Below are 10047 nucleotides of genomic sequence, written 5' to 3' on the forward strand. Positions count from 1 at the left end.
ATCCAGGAGTTCGGAGGCGTCGGCATCCACAGCACCAGCTCGCGCGAGGAGTCCGCCGCGTGGACGGCCTGCGTCGCCGAGGCGCGGCGACCCCGGGTGTGGTGTGGGTGACGCTGCTCGCCACTTCGTACGCTCGAGCCTACGGCTTGGGCGTACAAGGGTAGTGGGTACCCTGGCGGAGGCCGCTCGCACAAAGGCCTCGCCACCACCTGCAACGCCGCCTCGTCACGGTGATGGATCGACCTCTTCTTCGACGGGAGTGGCTCTGGGGCATCCCGGGGGGCTTTCCCCTTGTCCTCGGCGGAGAATCTTCTGATGGGCGCCATTGGAGCAAGCAGTGGAGCGAGAAGGAGGAAGCAAGCAAGGAAGAGATGGGCAAAGGGGGCTCCGCCCCCTCCCCATTTATAGCAAGAGAAGGCCAACCAGCGTCTCCCACGATCACAGGTAATGATGGTTTCCCTTGCATGTCAAAGGGACTTGTCAAGTCATGCAGTAGTCAAGGCAACCTGGGGAAGCGGAGACGCCCACGTCCAATCAACCGCCACGCGTCAACCGAGGCCCCGGGCTTTGGGGGCCCGCGGTGCTCCAAACTTGACCCTTGGCTTCGCCACGAAGCCACGCCCGCGCGCACCTTGGGCCCGGGGGCTACTGTTGGCGTCCTGGGAATGGGGGTCCCCAGACTTGCCTGCTTGTGGCCCACGGATTGGCTGAGCCAGCAGGCCGTACGGCCCATCTTCACCAACAAAGCACCCAAGACCCTCGCGAGGGGCCAAGCCTCGCGAGGCGGACGATACAAGACCTCCTCTGGAGTGGCCTAGCTAGGCAGGCTCATGAGGAGTCGAGATATCAAGGCGAGGTGAACCTCACGAGGTTCTCGTGACGTGAGTCATGACGATCGACACCAGGCGGGCGCCAGCGCACACAGCGTCCTTGTTTCCTCTTTGGTGCAAAGGGGCAAGCGCAGCCGCGGAGTACCGAGGCATCAGGCAAAGGTTGCCATTTCGGTGCAACAAGACCAAGACCAAGGACTGCAAGCCGGAGGTCATCGTGGAGACCAGAACAGCGTCACCACCAGAAATTTGTGTAGGCGAAGACTACTTTTGTCAGGATAGCTTGTACTAGCTGCCCCCCATCAAGTTAGCCCGCCATTGTTGGCTCCCTTGCCGCTCGATATTTGGGAAGACGACCAGGGCCTCTATAAATAGGACTAGCCACCACAGTGGAGAGAGAGAGATCGGATCCGAGTGAGAGGGGGGACGGACTGACCTTAGTTTGAGAGAGAGATCGGATCTGAGTGAGAGAAGGGAGGGATCATCTTAGCTCGAGAGAGACCACCTCACACACAAGCTCTTCGATCACAAGAACGCCTTAACCTCAGGAGGCCGTTCTTCCCTTGTATTGTTCATCATCAGCCCGAGAGGCAATACACCACCACACTGGAGTAGGGTATTACACCACAACGGTGGCCTGAACCAGTATAAACCATGTGTTCATCTGTGTTGTGAGTTTGTCAAGTTCGTCCGTGAGATCCTAGTAAGCTAGAGCATAGACCGGTTGAAGGGAAAGACTTCACGCGCACCCCTGTGTTCGAACCTTAAGGGTTTGCCGGGACCCCATACCCCGACAGCTTCCTAGCAACAAAGTCTCTCTTATCATAACGTTGATTCTTTGATTGCGGGTTATCAAGATCAACAGAAGGTTCAATCTCTACATCATTGTCATTGCTAGGTTGAGCATCAACATGAACATCATCATTAACATTATCACGAGGTTCATGTTCATTACTAGATTGGGTTTCAGCATCAGAAATAGAAATATCATTGGGATTCTCAGGTGTGTCAATAACAGGTTCACTAGAAGCATGAAAGTCCTATCATTTTTCTTTTTCTTCCTCTTAGAAGGACTAGGTGCATCTATAGTAGTTCTCTGAGAATCTTGCTCAATTATCTTAGGGTGGCCCTCAGGATACAAAGGCTCATGAGTCATTTTACCACCTCTACTCATAACTCTAACAGCATTATCATTCTTATTATTTAATTCATTGAGAAAATCATTCTGAGCTTTAAGTACTTGTTCTACTTGAGTGGTAACCATAGAAGCATGTTTACTAATAAGTTTAAGTTCACCTTTAACATTAGCGATATAATCACTCAAGTGTTCAATCATATAAGCATTATGTTTCAATTGTCTACCAACATAAGCATTGAAGTTCTCTTGTTTAACAATAAAATTATCAAACTCATCTAAGCATTAGCTAGCGGACTTATAACGAGGAATATCACCTTCATCAAATCTATAGAGAGAATTTACCTTTACTACCTCGGGTTATCAAGACCATGTATTTCTTCAACAGGCGGCAAATTAAGACCATGTATTTCTTCCATAGGAGGTAAATTCTTAACATCTTCAGCTTTAAAACCTTTTTCTTTCATAGATTTCTTTGCCTCTTGCATATCTTCATGATTGAGAAATAGAATACCCCTTTTCTTCAGAGTTGGCTTAGGAGTTGGTTCAGGAAGTGTCCAATTATTTTCATTAGTCAACATATTATTCAGTAGAATTTTAGCTTGATCAATAGTTCTTTCCCTGAAAACACAACCAGCACAACTATCCAGGTGGTCTCTGGAAGCATCGGTTAGTCCATTATAAAAGATATCAAGTATTTTCATTTTTCTTGAGAGCATGATCAGGAAAAGCATTAAGTAACTGGAGAAGCCTCCCCAAGCTTGTGGGAGACTCTCTTCTTCAATTTTCATAAAATTATATATTTCCCCAGGATCAAGAGAATTAAACCATATCTTAGCATCACCTTTTAATGAGAACGAAAATATTTTAAGGATATAGTAGTAGCGAGTTTTCTCATCATTAGTGAACAGGGTGGCTCTATCATTTAATTTGGTAATATGTGTCACAGCAGTTTCAGATTCATAGCCATAGAAAGGATCAAATTCAACCAAAGTAATCATATCAGGGTCGACAGAGAATTCCTAATCCTTATCAGTAACAAAGATAGGTGAAGTAGCATAAGCAGGATCATATTTCATTCTAGCATTCAGAGATTTTTGTTTCAGCTTAGCTAATAGTTTTTCAGATCACTCCTATCATTGCAAGCAAGAAAGTCTCTAGCAGTTTCTTCATCCATAACATAAGCCTCAGGAACAACAGGCAATTCATATCTAGGGGGAGAATCTTCATCATCACTTTCATCAATATTATCAGTTTTAATAATTTCATTCTCTCTAGCCCTAGCAAGTTGTTCATTAAGAAATTCACCAAGTGGCACAGTAGTATCAAGAATAGAAGTAGTTTCATCATAAGTATCATGCAAAGCAGAAGTGGCTGATGGGGAACGTAGTAATTTCAAAAAAAATCATATGCACAAATAGGATCATGGTGAAGCATAGCAACGAGAGGGGAGAGTGTTGTCTACGTACCCTCGTAGACCGAATGCGGAAGCGTTAGCACAACGCGGTTGCTGTAGTCGTATGTCTTAACGATCCGACCGATCCAAGTACCGAACGCATGGCACCTCTGAGTTCTGCACACGTTTTTCTCGATGACGGCCGACGAATTCCGATCCAGCAGAGCTTCATGGGAGAGTTCCATCAGCACGACAGCATGATGACGGTGATGATGATGCTACCGACATAGGGCTTCACCTAAGCACCACTACGATATGATCGAGGTGGATTATGGTGGAGGGGGGCACCGCACACGGCTGGGAGAGATCAACAGATCAACTTGTGTGTCTATGGGGTGCCCCCTGGCCACGTAGATAAAGGAGTGGAGGAGGGGGAGAGGGCCGGCCCCTATGGCGCGCCCTACAGGAGTCCTACTCTCACCGGGAGTAGGATTCCTCCCCTTCCAAGTAATAGGAGTAGGAGACAAGGAAGGGGAAGAGGGAAGAGAAGGAAGGAGGGGGCGCCGCCCCTCCCCCTAGTCCAATTCGGACTAGTCATTGGGGGGCGCGTGGCCTGCCTCTCTCTGTCCCCTAAAGCCCAATAAGGCCCATATACTTCTTCCCCTGTATTCCCGTAACTCCCAGTACTCCGAAAAATACCCGAATCACTCGGAACCTTTCCGATGTCCGAATATAGTCGTCCAATATATCAATCTTTACATCTCGACCATTTCGAGACTCCTCGTCATGTCCCGATCTCATCCGGGACTCCGAACTACCTTCGGTTCATCAAAACACATAAACTCATAATACAAATCGTCACCGAAACTTTAAGCATGCAGACCCTACGGGTTCGAGAACTATGTAGACATGACCGAGACACGTCTCCGGTCAATAACCAATAGCGGAACCTGGATGCTCATATTGGCTCCCACATATTCTACGAATATCTTTATCGGTCAAACCGTATAACAACATACGTTGTTCCCTTTGTCATCGGTATGTTACTTGCCCGAGATTCGATCATCGGTATCTTAATACCTAGTTCAATCTCGTTACCGGAAAGTCTCTTTACTTGTTCCGTAATGCATCATCCCGCAACTAACTCATTAGTCACATTGCTTGCAAGGCTTATAGTGATGTGCATTACCGAGTGGGCCCAGAGATACCTCTCCGACAATCCGAGTGACAGATCCTAATCTCAAAATACGCCAACCCAACAAGTACCTTTGGAGACACCTGTAGAGCACCTTTATAATCACCCAGTTACGTTGTGATGTTTGGTATCACACAAAGTGTTCCTCCGGTAAACGGGAGTTGCATAATCTCATAGTCATAGGAACATGTATAAGTCATGAAGAAGCAATAGCAACATACTAAACGATCAAGTGCTAGCTAATAGAATGGGTCAAGTCAATCACATCATTCTCCTAATGATGTGGTCTCGTTAATCAAATGACAACTAATGTCTATGGCTAGGAAACATAACCATCTTTGATCAACGAGCTAGTCAAGTAGAGGCATACTAGTGACACTCTGTTTGTCTATGTATTCACACATGTATTATGTTTCTGGTTAATACAATTCTAGCATGAATAATAAACATTTATCATGATATAAGGAAATAAATAATAACTTTATTACTGCCTCCAGGGATATTTCCTTCAGTCTCCCACTTGCACTAGAGTCAATAATCTAGTTCACATCGCCATGTAATTTAACACCAATAGTTCACATCACCATGTGATTAACACCCATAGTTCACATCGTCATGTGACCAACACCCAAAGGGTTTACTAGAGTCAATAATCTAGTTCACATCGCTATGTGATTAACACCCAAAGAGTACTAAGGTGTGATCATGTTTTGCTTGTGAGAGAAGTTTAGTCTACGGGTCTGCCACATTCAGATCCGTATGTATTTTGCAAATTTCTATGTCAACAGTGCTCTACATGGAGCTACTCTAGCTAATTGCTCCCACTTTCAAAATGTATCCAGCTTGAGACTTAGAGTCATCTAGATCAGTGTCAAAATTTGCATCGACGTAACCCTTTACGACGAACCTTTTGTCACCTCCATAATCGAGAAACATATCTTTATTCCACAAAGGATAATTTAAACGCTGTCTAGTGATCTACTCCTAGATCACTATTGTACTCCCTTGCTAAACTCAGTGTAGGGTATACAATAGATCTGATACACGGCAAGGCATACTTTATAGAAACTATGGCTGAGGCATAGGGAATGACTTTCATTCTCTTTCTATCTTCTGCCGTGGTCGGGCTTTGAGTCTTACCCAATTTCACACCTTGTAACATAGGTAAGAACTCTTTCTTTGATTGTTCCATTTTTAACTACTTCAAAGTCTTTTCAAGGTATGTACTCAATGAAAAAACTTATCAAGCATCTTGATCTATCTCTATAGATCTTGATGTGCAATATGTAAGTAGCTTTACTGAGGTCTTTATTTGAAAAAATCCTTTCAAATACTCCTTTATGCTTTCCAGAAAATTCTACATTATTTACGATCAACAATATGTCATTCACATATATTTATCAGAAATGTTGCAGTGCTCCCACTCACTTTCTTGTAAATACAGGCTTCACCACAAGTTTGTATAAAACTATATGCTTTTATCAACTCATCAAAGCGTATATTCCAACTCTGAGATGCTTGCACCAGTCCATAGATGGATCGCTGGAGCTTGCACATTTTGTTAGCAACTTGAGGATCGACAAAACCTTCTGGTTGCATCATATACAACTCTTCTTTAAGAAATCCATTAGGGAATTTAGTTTTGACATCCATTTGCCAGATTTCATAAAATGTGGCAATTTGCTAACATGATTCGGACAGACTTAAGCATCGCTACGAGTGAGACAATCTCATCGTAGTCAACACCTTGATCTTTGTCAAAACCTTTTTCGACAAGTCTAGATTTGTAGATAGTAACACTACTATCAGCGTATGTCTTCCTCTTGAAGATCCATTTATTTTCTATGGCTTGTCGATCATCGGGCAAATCAACCAAAGTCCACACTTTGTTCTCATACATGGATCCCATCTCACATTTCATGGCCTCAAGCCATTTTGCGGAACCTGGGCTCATCATCGCTTCCGTATAGTTCGTAGGTTCATCAAGGTCAATTAACATGACCTCCAGAACAGGATTACCGTACCACTCTGGTGCGGATCTCACTCTGGTTGACCTACGAGGTTCGGTAGTAACTTGATCTGAAGTTACATGATCATCATCATTAGCTACCTCACTAATTGGTGTAGGAGTCACAGAAACAGATTTCTGTGATGAACTACTTTCGAATAAGGGAGCAGGTACAGTTACCTCACTGATACGTCTCCAACGTATCTATAATTTTTTATTGCTCCATGCTATATTATCTACTATTTTGGACTATATTGGGCTTTATTTTCCACTTTTATATTATTTTTGGGACTAACCTATTAACCGGAGGCCCAGCCCAGAATTGCTGGTTTTTTGCCTATTTTAGTGTTTCGAAGAAACAGAATATCAAACGGAGTCCAAACGGAATAAAACCTTCGGGAATGTGATTTTCTCACCAAACGTGATCTAGGAGACTTGGATCCTACGCCAAGGCAACAGAGAGGCGGTCACGAGGGTGGGGGGCGCGCCCCGCCCCCTAGGGCGCGCCCCCTGCCTCGTGGGCCCCTCAGAGCTCCACCGACGTACTTCTTCCTCCTATATATACCTACGTACCCCCAAATGATCAGAGGAGGAGCCAAAAACCTAATTCCACTGCCGCAACTTTCTGTATCCACGAGATCCCATCTTGGGGCCTGTTCCGGAGCTCCGCCGGAGGAGGGCCGTTATCACGGAGGGCTTCTACATCATCATAGCCTCTCCGATGAAGTGTGAGTAGTTTACCTCAGACCTTCGGGTCCATAGTTAGTAGCTATATGGCTTCTTCTCTCTTTTTGGATCTCAATACAAAGTTCTCCCCCTCTCTCGTGGAGATCTATTCGATGTAATCTTCTTTTTGCGGTGTGTTTGTTGAGAACGATGAATTGTGGGTTTATAATCAAGTCTATCTATGAATAATATTTGAATCTTCTCTGAATTCTTTTATGTATGATTGGTTATCTTTGCACGTCTCTTCGAATTATCCGTTTGGTTTGGCCAACTAGATTGGTAGTTCTTGCCATGGGAGAAGTGCTTAGCTTTGGGTTCAATCTTGTGGTGTCCTTTCCCAGTGACAGAGGGGGCAACAAGGCACGTATTGTATCATTGCCATCGAGGATAACAAGATGGGGTTTATTTCATATTGCATGAATTTATCTCTCTACATCATGTCATCTTGCTTAAAGTGTTACTCTATTTTTAACTTAATACTCTAGATGCATGCTGGATAGTGGTCGATGAGTGGAGTAATAGTAGTAGATGCAGAATCGTTTTGGTCTACTTGTCACGGACGTGATGCCTATATACATGATCATGCCTAGATATTCTCATAACTATGCTCAATTCTGTCAATTGCTCAACAGTAATTTGTTCACCCACCGTAGAATACTTATGCTCTTGAGAGAAGCCACTAGTGAAACCTATGGCCCCCGGGTCTATTCTCATCATATCAATCTCCATCACTTTAATCTTGCTTTGCTATTTACTTTGCCTTTTACTTTTCATTTGCATCTTTATACCAAAAATACCAAAAATATTATATCTATCAGATCTCACTCTCTTAAGTGACCGTGAAGGGATTGACAATCCCTAATCGCGTTGGTTGCGAGTAGCTATCATTTTGTGCAGGTACGAGGGACTTGAGCGTGGCCTCCTACTGGATTGATACCTTGGTTCTCAAAAACTGAGGGAAATACTTACGCTACTCTGCTGCATCATCCCTTCCTCTTCGGGGAAATCCAACGCAAGCTCAAGAGGTAGCAAGAAGGATTTCTGGCGCCGTTGCCAGGGAGTCTACGCAAAAAGTCAACATACCAAGTACCCATCACAATCCCTATCTCTCGCATTACATTATTTGCCATTTGTCTCTCATTTTCCTCTCCCCCACTTCACCCTTGCCGTTTTATTTGCCCTCTCTCTCTCTATCCTCCCTCTCTATTTGTCTTTTTCTCGCTTGCCCTTGTTTGCTCATGTGCTAGTTTGTTTGCTTGTCATCATGGCTAGTCCTCTATCTTCTCCGTTGTCTCCCGATAATGAAGTTCTAAATTTTAAAAAAAAAGGGAGGGAGAAAATCTAAAAGATGCTTGGTATAGAATTTGCAATGCTCAAAATAGATCTACCAGGAAGCAATCTACTTCAGTTCTTCTCCGCAATTTTTATGTAGGTGTTAATCCTTGGTATAGATATATCCTTGATACCATTACTGGAGGTAACTTCTTGGGTAGCCATACTTTTCATTCTTATAATGCTATGATAGATTTATTTGGCTCACAGCCTCTTTCGGTTAATGGAACCATGTTAACTTTGGAGCATGTTATGCAAAGACTTGAAATTATTGAAAATAAAGTTGCTACTATTGAATTAATTGAAAATCTAGATAAAAAGATCCACAATCAAATTACTCAATATGGATCTAAGGTAGGAATGACTTTGAAGAATATCAAGGAAAAGGAACCCATAGTTAATGAGAAGATAAACTTAGATTCTACTAGAATTGATAAACTTGAGGGTATCATTACAAACTTGGGAACCACTTTTTCTTCCGTAAAGAACACTTCAAGTCCTCCTACTAAAATTGCCAAGCTTATATATGTTCCTAAATATAAGGGTGAATCATCTAGTAAGGAAACTGCGGATCTTAAATCTATAAGTATTCATCCGAATCTTTTTGCTATCATTGAGGAACCAATTGTTACAAATGAATTTTTCGATCTTGTGCCTAAAAGTTTTATAATCACTAGAAATAAAGAAATTCCTAAGGGAAATAGATGCCTAATCGAAGAATTGCCTACCAAAGATGGCAATACCTAGATCTATCCTCGCTTTTATGCCTAGCTAGGGGCGTTAAACGAGAGCGCTTGTTGGGAGGAAACCCAATTTTATTTTTATTCCTTGATTTTTGCTCCTGTTTAGTAATAAATAAATTATTTAGCCTCTGTTTTGTCTGTGTTTTTTGTGTTTAATTAGTGTTTGCGCCAAGTAAAACCATTGGGAAGACTTGGGGAAAGTCTTGTTGAACTTGCTGTAAAAACAGAAACTTTAGCGCTCACGAGAACTGCTGTAATTTTTATTTGGAGAGTGCTATTTAGTTAATTCGTTTTGCAGATGATTAATAGATAAATTCCTAACGTCCAGAAATTTATTTTAGAATTTTTGGGGTTCCATATATTGCGCTAGCTACAGATTACTACAGACTGTTCTGTTTTTGACAGATTCTGTTTTTCGTGTGTTGTTTGCTTATTTTGATGAATCTATGGTTAGTAAAATAGTTTATAATCCATATAGAAGTTGGAATACAGTAGGTTTAATACCAATATAAATAAATAATGAGTTCATTACAGTACCTTGAAGTGGTCTTTTGTTTTCTTTCGCTAACGGAGCTCACGAGTTTCTACTTTAAGTTTTGTGTTGTGAAGTTTTCAAGTTTTGGGTGAATTCTTATGATGGATTATGGAACAAGGAGTGGAAAGACCCTAAGATTGGGGATGC

Source organism: Triticum dicoccoides, chromosome 2A (assembly GCF_002162155.2).
Source record: "Triticum dicoccoides isolate Atlit2015 ecotype Zavitan chromosome 2A, WEW_v2.0, whole genome shotgun sequence".
Classification (NCBI taxonomy): domain Eukaryota; kingdom Viridiplantae; phylum Streptophyta; class Magnoliopsida; order Poales; family Poaceae; genus Triticum; species Triticum dicoccoides.